The sequence below is a fragment of the Pinus tabuliformis genome, chromosome 7 (assembly GCF_031772625.1).
Source record: "Pinus tabuliformis cultivar Carrire ecotype Pingquan chromosome 7, CPIR1, whole genome shotgun sequence".
Classification (NCBI taxonomy): domain Eukaryota; kingdom Viridiplantae; phylum Streptophyta; class Pinopsida; order Pinales; family Pinaceae; genus Pinus; species Pinus tabuliformis.
In genome coordinates, this window is record NC_142293.1 from 2,081,061,680 (window position 1) to 2,081,082,273 (window position 20,594).

Here is a 20,594-nt window from a genome sequence, read left to right on the forward strand (position 1 = left end):
GACTGCCAACAAATCAGATTCTCCAATAGAAGGATGTAGTCTGGTAAAAGGAGGAATATTGTGGTGAAGTCAACTCTGTAACAGGTTCATAATTGAATTCTTAGATAATGTAAAGCCCAAAAAGTGTAGGAAACATAACTCATTTAGGTTGTGACTCCTAGTTAGAGTAACTGATATTGTAGAATTTGGATTTAACTTGTGGTTCACAATTCTCATCAGTGCGGAACTGAAGTTGTTTGAATTGAATTTCATGATGTGACCCTAGGTTTATATGATATTGATTAATATATTTCCAAAAACTCTTGTATTGTTGTTTATCATTTTAGATACCTTTGTTCACTGTAATCATTAAAGACAAAGTAGTAATTCTGAATTAAAATTTAACCACTGCAATAGAAAATGAAATATTAATTATCAAGAAATTCCAAGGTGAATTATCATAGAACTATACAGTAGTATCAGTGGTAAGGGTTCACTATTGGATATATTGTGTTAAATTGTTGAACAAGAAGGAGAAATTTTGTTGAAAAATAAGGCAAAATTACCCTAGCACATTACATAGAGGTCAAAAATTCAAATTAAAAAATGCAACCTGAAGGCCTGCAACAAAAACTAGCTTAGATTGTTTTGTGCTAGTATTAATATAGATGAGGTTTCTTTGTTTTAGGTTAATGTAAATATATATGTCTGTCTCATTAAAATGAGGATTGTGGTTCAATTACTATTTGGTTGTTTCTTTCTTGATGCACCATAAGATTCCTAAAGTCTTTGACAACTATTTAGTTTTGTTTTTAACACTTATAAGTGATTTTCTGCAATGGCATTCATGTTTTTCAAACATAGATACTCATATGAAGATCTTGTAACTTATTCAAGATATGAGTGGATGGCCTCTTTTTTAGGAAACGTGACCACAATGGACATGTCTACCTCACTGGGAAAGATTTGGAAGCAGAGGAAGTTGGGTGTAGTATTTAATAATTATGGTAGACAATTGTCTTCTCTTTCAGTTTTTTCACCCATTTCTTTTAATCGCTTAAGAAAATGATGGACTCTGATATCACACTCCATAGAGTAGGTATCTAATACGCGATCCATGAAAAAGGAGTTGTACTTCAAATGGGATGGATGAGCGACAAATAAACTACAAGTCAGAGAAGAAATCATGTTTAAAGGAAGGTCACCTGCACGTAAAAATTCAATGTGGATGATCTTTCCTTCTCCACTTATATTTGATGTTAATGTGTGGTTTCAATTTTTCGTGGAGGGTTGGTTTGGAATATAATCCTGCATTCAATTTCACTCTTAATGAAATCCCATTCTAATTGTGAACAAACATATTGATCTTGTTGGAGTCACCCCTGAACCGAAGGGCATAAATGTTGGTTTGGAGAGCAAGTATGGTTCTCCGAAAATAGTAAACAATGGCATGACAATAGCTAAGTAGGTAGTTTGTAGATGTGTGTTCACGCTTTCTTTTTAAGTTTCCCCTTCCTAAATGTCTAGATTTGGCAGAGAAAATTTTCAAAATGAAACATCAAAGACGGTATATTTTTTACTCAGCGGTGTTCTTGGCTTGTGGACTAGTCACGTGAGAGTAATGAATAAATATTTTCGCAGCTGAAAGCAAAGATTTGTGGCTGAGTCAAGTTCTCTTGTAATGGACTTCTAATGAAATGTATTTCAATTCCATGGTTTCATATTTTTGACAAGTTGAGGTAGAGGACCCAACTGAAAATATTGCGGTCAATTTGGTAAGACAAGCTATAACAAAGACAAATAATTTAGTTGGGGATGGAACTACCACACCTAATGTGCTTGCATAGGGTTTAATAAGTGAAGGTGTAAAGGTATTTTTTTTCCACTAGTATTCGTTTAAGATCTATTTATTTTTGTAGGGGTTTATGGTGTTTATTTTTTTAGTTTTGATTTGGTATTTAATGAATTTAAGGTGGTATTTGAATGAAAACATTGTCATTAGGTATTTGAAAATTTTGATCCTTTTGTCAATTGTTATGAGCTTGCTAGGAAGGAACCAACAAATAAATACTATATCATAAATTTCTAAATAAATAATTGGTAGAATATCAATTGCTTTGTCAAGGATACAAGCGCACAAAGGGATCCTTCCAACAAGTCAAAGTCAAACTCTCTAGAATTCATTAATGCTCAAATCCCTTCAAAAGTCATCAAACTTCAGATTTCAGCCCATGCAACAGACCTGCAATTTTTGGCACTCCTGCAACTCTGAAATTTCACACATGTTGGAGTTTTTAGAGAAAATTCCCTTTTCCTTTGACATTTCTTTATTTCTCCTTGGCTTAGACTATTTTCTTGTCTTTTTCTCTTTTTTTCCTCCTCTTTTCTCAAGATATCAAACTTGCTTGATGTATATTCCAATTGAGTTCGAGTTACTCTTATATATACACATCTTAGGAGGTTGAATTACCCCAAACAGGGTCAACTTGATGAGGCAAGCCCGACTTGGTCTTGAAGGTACTAAAATTAACATTTTGGCTCAAAACAAAATTCCTTTTCCACATTCTTATCAAAGAACAAAATGGTACTTGACTTCTAAACTTATGACCTAAGTTACCAGGAATATAGGTACTAATACAGATTTCAATCCAGATCTGTTGGATTTTTGAAAATCTAGGATCCAGATATGGTGAGGATACGACGGGTGGAAAAATATATAATAATATTTTTAAAATTTTAGAAAACATATTTGATGTTCAAAATCAAAACCATTCATGAATCACAACATTAGAACTAAAATTAATAAATAATTTATTAAACTAAACACTGAAATGATGCATCTTGCCTTATACAAAAACGATAGTAGTAAATAAAAAATGAGTGTTTCATTAATAATCACTTTTTTAATATGATAATATAAAGTAGGTTTTCCTACAAATATTGAAATTGGTCTAAATCATCATCATCTGCATATTGCAACTCTACATTATGAATAGACGATGGTGGGCTAGGAATGTCAAAAGTTACCATAGAAGTAGGAATTGATTTTGTAGCATCCTCAAGTAGATTAAGGTGAGTCATGGCATTCAATGTCATGTTTAAGTCAGATATCTCAATTTCCACATCCCACATCCTACTTGTACCTTTCTTATACCTTGTACTAGAATGTGATAGAAGGCGAAGGTTGGAATGAACATGTACAAATTCCTCAACCTTCACTGCTCCCAATCTATTTCATTTCACTAAATGGATGAAGCTATATGTACTCCAATTCCTCTCAGCTGATGAGGAACTGATAACCTATGATAACAACCTCGCAGCTAAAGATGAGAGATAAGTGTTGTCCCGACCAAGTACTAGAATCCATATGCCCCTGATCATCCATGGCTATTCAATCTCAAAATATCCTAGTGCATTGTACAAATGCTCCAAATTCCTCACGTACTTCCTTTGAAATTCCCACTTCCTTATAGATTTTCCTCAAAGTTTACTTATATCCCTGTACCACTTCAGGATCTCTTTTTGGAGCTTCTCTACCAAGTAAAGGCAATATTTTAGAATGATAATATTTGGGGTGCAGTGCATACGCCAAATGTTGTAATGGAGTGGTCATTTCATTCCACATTTTTGTAACTATATCTTTCACTTCATTTCAAAATACTTCAAAGGGCTAACCTTCACTTTCCTTGATAATTTCATGTATCCTCTCCAACATAATATTTATGTTTTCATAGACTTCCACCAAGCAAGGTATGTCTGTGTCAAATGAATTGATCATTGTTAGGATTGGTTATGTGAATTACAAAATATATTAAACCTTGTCCCACCATGAATCATCAAGAATGATAGACTTTATTATTTTTTCTCTTTTAGAAGTTGAATTCCTCCATGATTTCCAAAGAGGTTCCATGACCATTGCCTGTAATGCTTGTGTGACCTCCACGAGCATCTTTATGGCTAAACTACCAGAACTGCTATCAAACGCCTCCAATCAAATGAAATCACCATTCAAATCATTGCCCTAGCAGATCTAAGCGGATTAGTATTCGTATCCGTTTTAGGTACAGGGATCCACGGTCCTGTGTCTTGCCCCCCGCAGATCCGGTAACGTTGCTTATGGAAAATATTATTTTGACTTGAAAAACCCTAGAAGCATGAATAACATGATTGACCTAGAAGACAAATCAACTTGAGTATGAAACCCATGTTTAAAATAATAATTATTTTCTATTTTTTTTTACAAAAATATATAGTCATAAGTGCAAAGCTAATTATGAAGACCAAATCTAATTACATTCTCCAACACTCTTCCATTCTCTCTCTTTGTTGCTTGGCATAGGAATACCTTGAAGTAGGAACAAAAATAATTTTTATGCTCATGTCTCCAAGGAAGATCGAGGTTTTGTCTGGGTGTAGACATCTCCTAAAGGTTTACAAAATCTGCTAGGGATTTTCTGGCATAGGAAGGAAATTTGAAAATCGAGGAAAACTTGCAGATTTTCTCTTGTTATGGCACAAGAAAGATCTCTAGAAGGCAGTGAATTTACTTGACTAGTTCTTGTCCTAGAAAGCAGGGTCCTTGCCTATCCCTTTGGTGTTGCTTATCATAGAATGAGCCTTAGTATTATCTCAGCAATATGGACCCAAAGTGGATGGTTAGTTGGAGCTTTAAAATTCAATGAAGTAGTGACTCGACACTCATCAGAGGGTTCCAAAGCCTAAATACAATCTAAATCAAAGTTGCATGAAGCGAGAGCTATTCGAGTTGAGCATCAAGGAGGGTTTCTAAGTTGCAGGGATTTTAGTCTTGTCTCTTGATGCAAAGGAAACCATTGGTTTTGTCTTCCATTCAATCTATGGAGAAGAAGTCCTGTACAGGCTAGCAAACACACCTCCTGCAATTCTTGCCAGCAAGCAATTTAGATCCTCCAATAGAAGGATGTAGTTTGGTAAAAGGAGGCATATTGTGGTGAATTCAACTCTGTAACAAATTCATAATTGAATTCTTAAATAATGTAAAGCCCAGACAGTGCATGAAACATAACTCATTTAAGTTGTGACTCCTAGTTAGAGTAACTGATATTGTGGAATTTGGATTTAACTTGTTGGTTCACAATTCTCATTAGTGAGGAACTGAAGTTGTTTGAATTGAATTTCATGATGTGACCGTGGGTTTATATGATATTGATTAGTATATTGCCAAAAACTATTGTATTGTTGTTTATTATTCTAGATACCATTGTTCACTGTAATTAATGAAGAGAGAGTAGTAATTCTAAATTAAAATTTAACCACAACAATAGAAAAATAAATACTAATTATCAAGAAATTCTAGGGTGAATTATCATAACACTATACAGTAGTATCAGTGGTAGGGGTTCACTATTGGATATATTGTGTTAAATTGTTGTACAAGAAGGAGAAATTTTGTTGAAAAATAAGGCAAAATTACCCTAGAAAATTACATAGAGGTCAAAAATTCAAATTAAAAAATGCAAACTGAAGGCCTGCAAGAGAAACTAGCTTAGATTGTTTTGTGCTAGTATTAATATGAATGGGGTTTCTTTGTTTTAGGTCAATGTAAATATATATATATCTGTCTCATTAAAATGAGGATTGTGGTTGAATTTGTATTTGATTGTTTCTTTTTTGATGCTCCATAAGTTTCCTAAAGTCTTGATAACTGTTTCGTTTTCCTTTTAACACTTATAAGTGCTTTTATGCAATGGCATTCATGTTTTTCAAACATAGATACTAATATGAAGATCTTATAACTTATTCAGGATATGAGAAGATGGCTTATTCTTTAGGAAACGTGACCGCAATTTCCATGTCTACCTCATTGGGAAACATTTGAAAGGAGAGGAAGTTGGGTACAATGTTTAATAATTATGGTAGACTATTGTCTTCTCTTTTAGTTTTTTCACACATTTCTTTTAATCACTTAAGAAAAAGATGGATTCTAATATCACACTCTAGAGAGAAGGTATTTAATACACGAGCCATGAAAAAGGAGTTGTACTACAACTGGGATGGATGAGCGACAAAAAAACTACAGGTCAGAAAAAAATGCCTGTTTAAAGGAAGGTCACCTGCATGTAAAATTTCACTCTGGATGATATTTCCTTGTCCACTTATATTTTATGTTAATCTATGGTTTTAATTTATCGTGGAGGGTTGTTTTGGAATATAATCCTGCATTCAATTTTACTCTTAATGAGATCCCATCCTAATTGTCTTGCAAGCGGGTTATTGATCTTGTTGGAGTCACCCTTGAACTGAAGGGCATAAATGTTGTTTTGGAGAGAAAGTATGGTTCTTTGAAAATAGTAAACAACGGCATGAAAATAGCTAAGTAGGTAGTTTGTAGATGTGTGTTCAGGTTTTCTTTTTAATGTTGTATTAGTTTCCCCTTCCTAAATGTCTTAGATCTGGCATGAAAAATTTGAAAAATGAAACGTCAAAGACGGTATATTTGTTACTCAGCGGTGTGATTGGCCTATGGACTAGTCACCTGAGTGTAATGAATAAGTATTTTCATAGCTGAAAACAAATATTTGTGGTTGAGTCAAGTTCTCTTGTAATGGACAGTCTAATGAAATGTATTTCATTGCCATGGTTTCATACTTTTGACAAGTTGAGGTAGAGGACCCAGTTTAAAATATTCGGGTCAAGTTGGTAAGATGAGCTACAACAAAGAAAAATAATTTAGTTGGGGATGGATCTACCACATCTGTTGTGCTTGCACATGGTTTAATAAGTGAAGGTGTAAAGGTAATTTTTTGCCACTAGTATTGGTTTAAGATCTATTTATTTTTGAAGGGATTTATGGTGTTTACTTTTTTAGTTTTGATTTTGTATTTAATGAGTTTAAGATGGTATTTGAATGAAAAAAATTTCATCAGGTATTTGAAAATTTTGATCCTTGGGTCAATTATTATGATCTTGTTAGGAAGGACCCAATAGACAAAGACTATATCCTAAATTTCTGAATAAATAAATGGTAGAATATCAATTCCTTTTCAAGGATACAAGCGCACAAAGGGATCCTTCCAACAAGTCAAAGTCAAACTCTCCACAAGTCATTAATGCACAAAATCCCTCCAAAAGTGGTCAAACTTCAGATTTCAGCCCCCGCAATAGACCTACAATTTTTGGCACTCCTGCAACTCTGAAATTTCACACATGTGGGAGTTTTAGAGAAAATTCCCTTCTCCTTTGACCTTTCTTTCTCTCTCCTTGGCTTAGACTTATTTTCTTGTCGTTTTTGCTTATTTTCCTCCTCTTTTCTCAAGATATCAAACTTGCTTGATGTATATTCCAATTGAGGTTGAGTTGCTCTTATATATACACATCTTAGGAAGTCGAATTACCCCAAACAGGGTCAACTTGATGAGGCAGGTCCGACTTGGTCTTATAGGGACTAAGATTAACATTTTGGCTCAAAAAAAATTTCCTTTTCCACTTTCTTATCAAAGAACAAAATGGGACTTGACTTCTAAACCTATGACCTAAGTTACCAAGAATACAGATACTGATACAGATTTGGATCCAGATCTATTGGATTTTTGAAAATCTAAGATCCGAAAATGGTGAGGATACGACAGGTGGAAAAATATATAATGATATTTTTTAAATTTTAGAAAACATATTTGATGTTCAAAATCAAAACCATTCATGAATCACAACATTAGAACTAAAATTATTAAATAATTTATGAATCTAAACACTGAAATGATGCATCTTGCCTTATAAAAAAATGATAGTAGTAAATTATTGGGCATGGAATCCCCGCCACAACATGTTTTGGGGCTCAAAGCCCAAGTTTTGGTCAAATGTTATTGTAAGACTCCGTGAACTACAGGCGCGGAGCGCGGGATGTATGTTGGGCATGGAATCCCCCCCACAGCATGTTTTGGGGCTCAAAGCCCGAGTTTTGGTCGAATGTTATTGTAAGACTTCGCGAATGGCGAGCGCGAAGCACGAGATGTATGTGGAGTCATAGGGTTGTCCACCCTAAGTTTTGTAGTATAATGTAATGTAATGTCCACCTACCGATGGTCCGCGGACTATGGGATTGTATAAATAAGAGTGAGGCTCTAAGTTGTAAGGCAATTGGATTGAAAAAATGAAGAGCGAAGCATGAGGAATTGAGTCGGATCTGTAAAGTGTAAAGTATTGGGTCGTAGTAGTAGGAAGAGGCTCTGCAGCTGAGTGCGCAAAGGCCTAGTAGAGTCCGCAACTGAGTGCGCAGGGCAGAGTCGGGTTTGTAACCAAGCAAGAAGAATAATAAAAGGACGTTTGCTTCCAAATATTGTGTATCTGTTTTGTCTTACTTTCTATGCATTTATATTGTTTTGTTTATCGTGTGCACTTATATGAAAGCTAAAAATCGTTAAGTATAATTTGGCTCATACATATAAGTTAAAGTAATTGACTAATATCATATTAGTGGTAAGGAATTCGGGTAATAGCACGGATCGCGCCTCAAGCAGGGCTGCATGAAGGCAGCATCGCAGGCTACGAGGGACTGATAGCTGTGCGTAGCGACATGCACGTAGGGTCAAACCGCAGACCACCAAAAATCATCAGACATCTCTAGGGTGCGGAAACTTGGTTCTAGCACCCTCCCATACTACTTCGGGTGAGACCCCAGTCTGCGCTCTGCGGGCTGTCGCCGAAAGGGCCACTAGTACCAGGATTTGTTTGGCTAAATCATCTCTAAACCTGGGTCAGGCCCATACAAGCCAACATAAATAAAAAATGAGTGTTTCATTAATGATCACTTTATTAATATGCAAATCTAGAAATGGGTCTACATCATCATCATCTACATATTGCAACTCTACATCATGAATAGACGATGGTGTGCTAGGAATGTCAAAAGTTATCATAGAAGTAGAAATTCATTTTGTAGCATCCTCAAGTAGATTAAGGTGATTCATGGCATTCAATCTCATGTTTAAGTAAGATATATCAAGTTCCACATCCCACATCCTACTTGGACCTTTCTTATACTTTGGACTAGAATGTGATAGAAGGCGAAGGTTCGAATGAACATGTACAAGATCCTCAGCCTTCGCTGCTCCCAGTCTATTTCGCTTCACTGAATGGATGAAGCCATATGTACTCTAGTTCCTCTTAGCTGATGAGGAACTGACAACCTGTGATAACAACCTCGTGGCTCGAGATGAGAGATAAGTGTTGTCCCCACCATGGAAGCCCCACCAAGTAATAGAATCCATATGCCCCCAATCATCCATGGCTATCGGATCTCAAAATATCCTAGTGGATTGTACAAATGCTCCAAATTCCTCACGTACTTCCTTTGCAATTCCCACTTCCCTATAGATTTTCCTCAAAGTTGTCTTATATCCCTATACCACTTCAAAATCTCTTTTTGGAGCTGCTCTACTAAGTAAAGGAAATATTTTGGAATGATAATATTTGGGGTGCAGTGCATACACCCAAAGGGTTAATGGCATGGTCATTTTGTTCCACACTTTTGTAACTATATCTTTCACTTCATTGTAAAATACTTCAAAGGGGTAACCTTCACTTACCTTGATAATTTCATGTATCCTCTCCAACATACTATTTTTTTTTCATAGACTTCCCCCCAAGAAAGGCATATCTGTGTCAAATGAATTGATCATGGTTAGGATTGGTTCTGTGAACTGTAAAAGATATTGAACCTTGTCCCACCATGCATCATCAAAAATGATAGAATTTATTCTTTGTCCTCTATCAGAAGTTGAATTCCTCCATGATTCCCAAAGAGGGTCAATGACCATTGCCTATAATGCTTGTCTGACCTACACAGACATCTTTATGACTAAACTACTGCCAAATGCCTGCAATCAAATGACATCACCATTCAAATCATCGCCCTATCGGACCTAAGTAGATTAGTATCCATATCCGTTTTAGGTATAGGGATCCACAGTTCTGTCACTTTCCCCCTGCGAATCTGGTAACCTTTCTTATGACATATTATTTTGACTTGAAAAACCATAGAAGCATGAAGAACATGATTGACCTAGAAGACAAATCAACTTGAGCATGAAGCCCATGTTTAAAATAATTATTATTTTTTATTCTTTTTACAAAAATATATAGTCATAAGTGCAAATAATTATGAAGACAAAGTCTGGCTACATTCTCCAACGCTCTCCCATTCTCTCTCTTTGTTTCTTGGCATAGGAATACCTTGAAGTAGGAACAAAGAGAAATTTTTTGCTCTTCTCTCTAAGGAAGAGCGAGGTTTTCTCTGGGTGTAGGCATCTCCTGAAGGTCTACAAAATCAACTACGGATTTTCTGGCATAGGAAGAAAATTTGGAAAGCTAGGAAAACTTGTAGATTTTCTCTTATTATGGCAGAAGAAAGATCTCTAGAAAGCAACGAATTTACTTGACTAGTTCTTGTCCTGGAAAGTGGGGTCCTTGTCTGTCCCTTTGGCGTTGCTTATCATAGAATGAGCCTTGGTATTATCTTAGCAAGCTGGGCCAAAAGTGGATGGTCAGATGGAGGTTTAAAAGGCAGTGCAGTAGTGACTCGACACTCACCAAAGGGCTCCAATGCCTAAATACAATCTAAATCAGAGTTGCCTGAAGCGAAACCTATTCGGGTTGAGCATCAAGGAGGGTTTCTAAGTTACAAGGATTTAATTCTTGTATGTGGATCCAAAGGAAACCAATGAGTTGTCTTACATTTAATCTGTGGAGAAGATGTCCTGTACAGGCCAGCAAACACACTTCCTGCAATTCGTCACTGCTAGCAATTCAAATCCTCCAATAAAAGGATGTAGTCTGGTAGAAGGAGGCATATTGTGGTGAAGTCAACTCTCTAATAGGTTCATAATTGAATTCTTAGACAATGTAAAGCCAAACAAGTGTAGGAAACATAACTCATTTATTTTGTGACTCCTATTTAGAGTAACTGATATTGTTGAATTTGGATTTAAATTTTGGTTCATAATTCTCATCAGTGAGCAACAGAAGTTGTTTGAATTGAATTTCATGATGTGACCCTAGGTTTATATGATATTGATTAGTATAATTCCAAAAACTGTTGTATTGTTGTTTATTATTCTAGATACCTTTTTTCACTATAATCACTGAAGATAGAGTAGTAATTATGAATTAAAATTAAACCACTACAATAGAAAAAGAAATATTAATTATTAAGAAATTCTAGGGGGAATTATCATAACACTATACAATAGTATCAGTGGTAGGGGTTCACTATTAGATTTATTGTGTTAAATTGTTGTACAAGAAGGAGAAATTTTGTTGAAAAATAAGGCAAAATTACCCTAGCAAATTACATAGAGGTCAAAAATTCAAATTAAAAAATACAACCTGAAGGCCTGCAACGAAAACTAGCTTAGATTGTTTTGTGCTAGTATTAATATACATGGGGTTTCTTTGTATTAGCTTAATGCAAATATATATATATATATATATATATATATATATATATATGTCTAATTAAAATGAGGATTGTTGTTCAATTTCTATTTGGTTATTTCTTTCTTGATGCTCCATAAGTTTCCTAAAGTCTTGATAACTTTTAGTTTTCCTTTTAACACTTATAAGTGCTTTTACGCAATGGAATTCATGTTTTCCAAACATAGATACTAATATGAAGATCTTATAACTTATTCAGGATATGAGAAGATCTTTACAAAACATGACCACAATTGCCATGTCGACCTCATTGGGAAACATTTGAAAGGAGAGGAAGTTGGGTGCAATATTTAATAATTATGGTAGACAATTGTCTTCTCTTTCAATTTTTTCACCCATTTCTTTTAATTTCTTAAGAAAAAGATGGACTCTGATATCGCACTCCAGAGAGAAGGCATTTAATACAAGATCCATGAAAAAAGAGTTGTACTTCAACTGGGATGGATGAGTGACAAAAAAAATATAGGTCAGAGAAAAAAGCTTGTTTAAAGGAAGGTCACCTGCACATAAAACTCCATTTTGGATGATCTTTCCTTGTCCACTTATATTTGATGTTAACGTGTGGTTTTAATTTTTCGTGGAGGATTGTTTTGGAATATTATCCTGCATTTAATTGCACTCTTATTGAAATCCCATTGTAGTTATCTTGCAGGTGTGTGTGAACAAACTTATTGATCTTGTTGGAGTCACCCTTGAACTGAAGGGCATAAATGTTGTTCTGGAGAGCAAGTATGGTTCTCCGAAAATAGTAAACAATGGCATGACAATAGGTAAGTAGGTAATTCGTAGATGTGTGTTTTGTTTTTCTTTTTAATGTTGAATTAGTTTCCCCTTCCTAAATGTCTTAGATTTGGCAGGGAAAATTTCCAAAATGAAAGGTCAAATATGGTATATTTGTTACTCAGCAGTGTACTTGGTATGTGGACTAGTCACATGAGAGTAATGAATAAAGATTTTCACAACTGAAAACAAAGATTTGTGGATGATTCAAGTTCTCTTGTAATGGATAGTCTAATGAAATGTATTTCAATGGCATGGTTTCATATTTTCGACAGATTGAGTTAGAGGACGAAATTGAAAATATTGGGGTCAAGTTGGTAAGACAAGCTACAACAAAGACAAATAATTTAGCTGGGGATGGAACTACCACATTCGTTGTGCTTGCACATGGTTTAATAAGTGAAGGTGTGTTAATTTTAGGTATGTTCTATGCTAGAGAAATTTATTTCAATTTTTAGAGTTAGCTCAATATCTTTTCTAGATTAGCAATCACATCTGCATTAAAGTAAACTGCAGATAGAACATAAATATAAATCACAGAAGACAAGCCAAGACAAGAGGACACAAGATGTGGCGCTAGCCATGGACAAACCCCAATGTGGGGAAACCCTTGATCAATTCTTCTTATATGTTCTTCAATAGTTCAACAGAGAGAGAGAGAGAGAGATAGTACATTTACAACAGAAGTCAAAACTTTGACTTATCTAGATAAGAGCATAGATCATCTCTAAGAAGATGATACATGAGATCAGTTGAAGACATGTTGCTTCAACTAATTCTCCAAGGTGACTCCTCCACCTATCGTTGTGCCTCATTTCGTCATCATGATGCACCTAACCACACCACACCCATCATCACTATGTTGCGTCTCATCATGCTTCATTAATCATGACTATACCCATCACTGTACTGCATTATGAGCAATTTCTGCACCATGTTGCGATCCTGACCTATGAGTTGGCTGCACCTTGCTTTCTTGTTGTCCCTTGCTTGCTTGTTTTCCCTAACATGCTTGTTGTCGCATGCTAGTTGTCCCTTGCATGCTAGTTGTAACATTGCATGCTTGGTGTATTTGCTGCTAAGTAACATACAACTGTCCCAATGTTAGTTATTTGTCCCTTGCATGCTGCTCTCCTTCAGAGACAGATGCTCCGACTGTTTCGGCAGTTCCTGGCAGTTCTGGCAATTCTGGCTATTCCCAGCAGTTACGGCAGATCGGTTGTTCCCGGTAGTTCTAGCAGTCCCAGTAGTTCTGGCTTTTCCAACAGTTATGAATTTTCCGGTAGTTCCGACATTTCCAGCTTTTCCAACTTTTCCAGCTTTTCTGGCAGTTCCAGCTTTTCCTGCATTTCCGGCATTTCGGCTTTTCTAACAATTCTGACTTTTCCGGCAGTTCTGGCTTTTTTGGCAATTCTGGATTTTCCGGCTTTTTCGGTTTTCTGAGTAACGTAGAGCTTATTCTCCCATGACTGCATTTAGATCTAGGGCATGTTATCTAGGGCAGCGTATACCCTAGGGAACTCCCTCTAGCTCTCACCTTCATCAAACCCAAAACAGGATGAAGTGAGATCACAAGAGTGAGTGTGTGTGTGTGACAAATGACTTCAAGTCCTCTTCTATTTATACTAAAACGTAGAGGTTGAATAGACATGACTATTGGGCTTTTGAGCCTACATAAGTTGCTGGCTGACTTGACAATTTGTCCACAATCAAAATAAATTCATATCTTCATAAATAATTATCGGAATAAGATAATCTTTAGATCAATCCTACACCTCTCGATGAGAGGGATCCAAGAAAAATATCAGCTGCCATAAATAAGATGACCCACATGGAGTTTGGCCCTAGTTGCCAATTTTAACACTCCCTCTCAACTAGGGAGAACTCCATCCGCTGATCCATATGTCCAACTGTACTATCTCTGCCATCAGTGCCCTGCACTACTTTGCTCTGCTTTGATCTGCTGAGCTCTGCTCTTCTGAGCTCTACTTTGCTTTGCTCTGCTCTGCTCTACTAAACCATGAAGAATAAGAACTGATCGAGAATGTCTCATACCATTCTCTACTGACCCGAAGTCAGTTTCATCTGAAGAGAGTGTGTCACATCACTCTTACTGACCCAAAGTTAGTTTTATTGATCCCAGATCAATGGAGGTCATCCTAGCATAGGGAGTACGGTAGATACAATGATGCGTCCATCAATAGAACTACTGTGGTCCCTATCCTCATTTCCCTGCTCATTGATCAGATGAGAGGTACTTCCCATGAGTCCCAAATTGCATGGGTAGGATGCTTCGATAGGAGAATGAATCATCCTGTCCACAGGAGAAGGAATCATCCTAGCCCATAGGAGAACGAATCATCCTGTTCCACAGTCACCATGGAGAACGAATCAGCCTGGCCCACAGGAGAACGAATCATCCTATTCCACAGTCACCACAGAGAATGAATCAACCTGGCCCACAGGAGAACGAATCATCCTGTTCCACATTCGCCACGGAGAATGAGTCAACCTGGTCCACAAGAGAACGAATCTTCTTGTTCCATAGTTGCCACGGAGAACGAATCATCCTGGCCCACAGGAGAACGAATCATCCTACTCCGCAGTCGCCACGAAGAATAAATCATCTTGGCCCATAGAAGAACGAATCATCCTGCTCCACAGTGGCCACAGAGAACGAATCATCCTGGCCCACAAGAGAACGAATCATCCTGCTCCACAGTCGCCATGGAGAACGAATCATCCTAGCCCACAAGAGAACAAATCATCCTGTTCCACAGTCACCACGAAGAACAAATAATCCTGGCCCACAAGAGAATGAATCATCATGTTCCACAGTCACCATGAATAATGAATCATCCTGGCCCACAGGAGAACAAATCATCATGTTCATAGTGCACCGCCAGGGGAGGGTGAGTCGCCCTGTGGTCGTATGTTGCTCCAATAAGTACTCCAAGCCCCCCAGAGCTCCCAGAGCTCAATGCATGCAACATGCAGGACCCTTATAAGAAGGTGTCTCAATGACTCCAAGTCGTTCGGGAAAGTCACAGATTTGACCTTTCCCTGAGGCTTTGACAAAATGTCAGCGACCTGTACATCAGTCTCAATGCGATGGAGCCTCCTTACTCATCGACTTATCATATCCCAGATAAGGTAGTATCTGATCTATATCTGTTGGAGCAATTATCGAATACAGGATTCCTCAATAATTGAATCCCACCTCTGGTTGTCACAAAGAATCACAGTGGTATCATCATGTGTACAAACAACTCATTTAAGAGCTTCTGCAACCATGCATCTTCACACGAGATCATATTCGTAGCTATGTATTCGGTCTTGATGGTGCTTATAGAAACCGACTTTTGCTTCCTACTCATCCATGATATCAAAGCAGAATCTAAAGAGAACTAACACTGAGAAGTGCTCTAGTGATCCTCCACACTGCTTGCCCACTCAACATTCAAATAATCATGTAGTTTCATATTTCTGGCAATGTATCTCAATCCATGAGAGGTTGTGCCCTGAAGATATCTCAGAAGATTATTGGCACGAGCCCAGTGAAGCTCAACCAAATATGAGCTCATCATGCTAACTGCAAAACATATGTATGGACGGAAGTTCACCAAGAACATCAATGTGAATGAGTTTATGAAACTCAGAGGCATTTCCCATATCTGGTCCAACATCACTACCATATAACTTCTAAAAGTTAATATCCTTGAGGTAGTCACAAGCTTGCAGTTTATCATTCCACATTCAGAATCCAACTCCCTCTTACTTTTGCAAATGAGAGGGTCTGCACCTGCCAGAAATAGGTCATCCTCATAAGGTGTTAGTATGAGAGGTCTATCATCTACAACCTTCGGGTAATGGTTTAGATTGGTTTCACTCCTAGTGAATCTCATCTTCATCTAACAGTTATCAATCATCTCATACTATGCCCAGGGAGTTTTGCTTCAAGCCATAGAGGGCTTTCTTCCACTTGTATACATGAGATTCCCAATCATGAATCTCAAACTCCTTGGGTTGTTCCAAACCTGTGGACCTGCTACATGAGGGGAATGGTCCCCTTGTAAGATTTTCCTTTGGTACATCTCAGAGATGTACTTTCATGCTCTTTTTGAATTCAAGCATCCTTGTCACCATCTCACTCACAGACCTTCGGTGCTATGTGTCAATGGACATGGTCCCAAGTGGACTTCCTACAACTTAATACAACCCTGAACTCAAAAACATCTTTGAAAAATCTATTTTCAAACATGCACCTTTCCATTGATGAGTGCCACCCTGAAAACTTTGACTTCCATTATTGAAATGGACACCAGGTTCTTCTTGCAATCAGGTACATAAAAGAGATTATGTAAATGAATTGAGTTACCTTCATTCAATTGAGGGATAACATTCCCTACACCCTTTCCAGGATAGGTGGCATCGACTCCAAGTATAATCCCACGATTGTTTCTATCTCTACCAAATTAGAGAGTGCACCCATCTATCCGATGAAGTGCCTTGAAGCACTACAATCAATAAGCCAGATTCCCAAAGAATCTGAAGGAAAGGGCCAATACAACATAATGCTTCTTTATCTTATCAGAAACAACATTTGATTCTTCATACATGGGGTTCCTTGCTTTCTATGAAGAGTCTGCCATTTCCTTGATGACCTACATTACTTGTCATTCCTTTGATCATTGAAGACGTCCCTCGAATGATTGTTATCGTCATCAAGTGATGTGTCCCTGCCATTCAGACACTCCTTCGCATAATGGTCGAACTAGTTATCTGCCTTTCCTAACACCCTGAGATCCGGTCTTCCAATGAATTGATATTTAGGTAGGCCATATTCCACTGTGCCATTCTGATAATATTCTCTGCTTCGACTTCACCCTCGGTGAATTTGAAGAGGGATGAGGAATCCATTGATCCTTTTGTCCTTTCCCAACTGTCTTCGGTGATTTCTATTTCAACTCTTTCTTGGGCATTGTCTTCACCTCACCTCTGATACCATGTTACTTTTAGGTATGTTCTATGCTAGAGCAATTTATTTAAATTTTCACAGTTAGCTCAATATCTTTTCCAGATTAACAATCACATCAGCATTAAAGTAAACTGCATATAGAACATAAATATAAATCGCAGAAAACAAGACAAGACAAGAGGACACAAGATGTGGCACTAGCCAGGGACAAACCCCAATGTGGGGAAACCCTTGATCAATTCTTATTATATGTTCTTCAATACCGCAGAGAGAGAGAGAGATAGTACGTTTACAACAGAAGTCAACACTTTGACTTATCTAGATAAGAGCATAGATCATCTCTAAGAAGATGATACATAAGATCAGTTGAAGACATGCTGCTTCAACTAATTCTCCAAGGTGACTCCTTCACCTATCGTTGTGCTGCATTTTGTCATCATGCTACACCTCACTGCGCTGCACCATGCTACACCCATCATCACTAAGCTGCATCTCATCATGCTTCATTAATCATGACTATACCCACCACTGTACTGCATTATGTGCAATTGTTGCACTATGTTGCCATCGTGACCTATGTGTTGGCTACACCTTGCTTGCTTGTTGTCCCTTGCATGCTAGTTGTAACATTGCATGCTTGGTGTATTTGCTGCTAAGTAACATACAATTTTCCCAATGTTAATTAGTTGTCCCTTGCATGTTGCTCTCCTTCGGAGACAGATGCTCTGGTTGTTTCGGCAGTTCCTGGCAGTTCTGGCAGTTCCAGCTATTCCCGGCAGTTGCCGTTGTTCCCGGTAGTTTTGGCAGTCCTGGTAGTTCTGGCTTTTCCGGCAGTTCCGATTTTTTCGGTAGTTCCAGTATTTCCGACTTTTCTAGCTTTTCTGGCAGTTCTAGCTTTTCTGACATTTCTGGCTTTTTCTGCTTTTCTAGCAGTTTCAGTTTTTCCAACTTTTCCGTATTTTCTGGCAGTTCCGGATTTTCTGGAATTTCCAAAATTTCCGGCATTTTCGGCAATTTCATTTTTTCCGGCTTTTCTGACAATTCCGGCAGTTCCGACTTTTCCAGCAGTTCCGTCTTTTCCTGCTTTTCTGGCAGTTTCAGATTTTCCAGCATTTCTAGCTTTTCCTTCAGTTCTGCCTTTTCCGAATTTTTGACTTTTTGAGCAACGTAGATCTTATTTTCCCATGACTGCATTTAGATCTAGGGCATGTTATCTAGAGCAGCGTATACCCTAGGGCACTACCTCTAGCTCTCACCTTCATCAAACCCAAAACAAGATGATGTGAGATCACAAGAGTGAGTGTGTGTGTGACAAATGACTTTAAGTCCTCTTCTATTTATACTAAAACATAGAGGTTGAATAGACATGACTGTTGGGCTTCTGAGCCTACATAAGTTGTTGGCCGACTTGACGATTCGTCCATTATCAAAATAAATTCATATCTTCATAAATACTTATCGGAATCGGATGATCTTTAGATCAATCCTACACTTCTCGATGAGAGGGATCCAAGAAAAATATCAGAGCTGCCATAAATAAGATGACCCACATGGAGTTTTGCCCTAGTTGCCATTTAACAAGGTGTAAAGGTAATTTTTTCCACTAGTATTGGTATGACATCTATTTATTTTTGTAGGGTTTTATGGTGTTTGTTTTTTTAGTTTTGATTTTGGATTTAATGAGTTTAAGATGGTATTTGAATGAAAAAGTTGTCATCAAGTATTTTAAAATTTTGATCCTTTTGTCAATTGTTATGAGCTTGTCAGGAAGGACCCAACAGACGAAGATTGTATCCTAAATTTCTGAATGAGAATTGAAATGAAACCTTTTTGTTTAAGTTGTTGCAGCGAGTGCAAATCCCATTCAAATTACTAGGGGCATTGGCATGACAACAAAGGCCTTTCTTCGGAACTCAAAAGTTTTTCAAAGGAGGTAAATCCTCATATTTTGAGTAGGTTGGTTTTCTATGTTTTTGATGGTTCGGTGTTGCATCTAATTTAATGAATTAGTTGCCTAAGGTATTTTTGGCTGCAAAATATTTTTCATTTTTCATACAGTATTTGTCTTGAGGAATGCATTTGGTTGTGTGGTCTTGTTAGATATTTAATAGTTGTGGTTGTTTAGTCTCATGGTTGAGGTGCACTTTTATTATGGAAATAGTTGATCCAACATTATTATTTAATCCTTACTCTAGGGTAGCATGTTGAGGAGTTTCTTGTGAAACATTTGTATTTTTGGAAATGGTTACACATGTTAACACTTCGTAATGTGTATTATTTTCCACATTGAAGACAATGAATTAGTAGATGTTGCTTCTGTGAGTGTTGTGAATAACCATGAAATAGGGAAAATGGTAGTAGAGGCTATATGAACAAAGTTGGAAGGAAAGGTGTTGTGATACTTGAAGAGGGAAAAAGTGCATAAAATAATATGTATGTTGTGGAGGGAATGCAATTTTATCGTGGTTATATTTCTCCACACTTTGTGACAGACAGTGAGAAGATGTTCGTGGAGTATGAGAATTGCAAGGTAATTGATGCAAAAGAAGTTTCTTCTTGTTTCTTTGTTGTGTTGTTATTCATTTGTTTTCCTCGTAATGTGAGAGAGAATAATTGAAAATCACACTCTTTTTTAAATAAAACCCTCAATCTTTCATCACCATACACACTTGGCATAAATGTAGGTGGAACTTTGATGTTTTGCTAGAATGTGGCATAAATGTAGGTGGAACTTTGGTGTTTTGCAAGGTTCTAGCTAGGTAGAAACCCTGTTATATCAAGGTTCCAAGAAATTTTGTTTGGTTCTTAACCCTTGCTCTCATGAAATTGTGAAATGATTTCCTTGTCACTTCCATCTTACCCGTATGCATATCATACACCCTTGAGGTTGATTTTGGGATGTGTTGGTTTGTATGAAATTGTATATTTTGTGCCCTAAGGCCTTTTTTTTGTTTATTAAATTGGGAGTGTTGATTTAATGATTAAAAATGAAGATGAACATTGCTAAGCATAGGTTATGCTAAATATCTATTTGCTCGTGTTTTCTTTTTCATTCTACTTATCAATGAGTGGAATATAATCATTATTTATTGTAAATTGCAGCTTCTATTGGTTGATAAGAAGATCACAAATGCAAGAGACATGATTACAGTATTAGAAGATGCCATCCGTGGGAGGTATTTCATTTTGATGATTGTGGAGGACATTGAACAAGAAGCTTTAGCTATTGTTGTTGTTAACAAACTCGGGTGCATTGAAGGTTGGTACTCTGAAAGCTCATGGATTTGGAGAGAGGAAAAGTTAATACTTGGATGGCATTGCCATATTGACCGGAGGAACCTTTTTATTTGAGCTACATTACTGAGATAACACATTATGACATTCCTTT

At 37.1% G+C, this 20,594-nt stretch overlaps 1 pseudogene; it reads left to right on the forward strand.

Moving 5' to 3' along the window:
- Positions 1-20,570, forward strand: part of LOC149256873 (chaperonin 60 subunit beta 2, chloroplastic-like) — a 116,597-nt pseudogene extending 96,027 nt beyond the window's left edge.
- The last annotated feature ends 24 nt before the right edge of the window (positions 20,571-20,594 follow it).